The sequence below is a fragment of the Pterocles gutturalis genome, unplaced genomic scaffold (assembly GCF_000699245.1).
Source record: "Pterocles gutturalis isolate BGI_N339 unplaced genomic scaffold, ASM69924v1 scaffold13030, whole genome shotgun sequence".
Classification (NCBI taxonomy): domain Eukaryota; kingdom Metazoa; phylum Chordata; class Aves; order Pterocliformes; family Pteroclidae; genus Pterocles; species Pterocles gutturalis.
The window spans coordinates 1-330 of NW_010140934.1; positions in this window are offsets into that span (position 1 = coordinate 1).

Consider the following 330-nt stretch of genomic DNA (forward strand, 5'->3'; position numbering starts at 1 on the left):
ATATTTATATAATGGTACAAAATGACTGTGGAAGTTTCTCCATGGGACGACAGAGAACAGGTCAGTCACCATTACCTCAACGTGAAAGCTAATTCCGGGTGTGTGATTATCTGACGTACTGAAAGATGCGGTTTCCCAGCGTTCGCTTTTTTGGAGCTGGAAAAACACGGCGAAGTCATGGCTAAAACATGGGCAAACCTTTGACTGTGATTAGGTGGAGTCAGAACACAGAACTCGAGCTCAGAAGCCGAGCAATAAACTACAAGACACGAGACTAGACACGGCTCACGGCAGTGGGCAACCGGCTGATGGCAAACCCCGGCCAGGTCT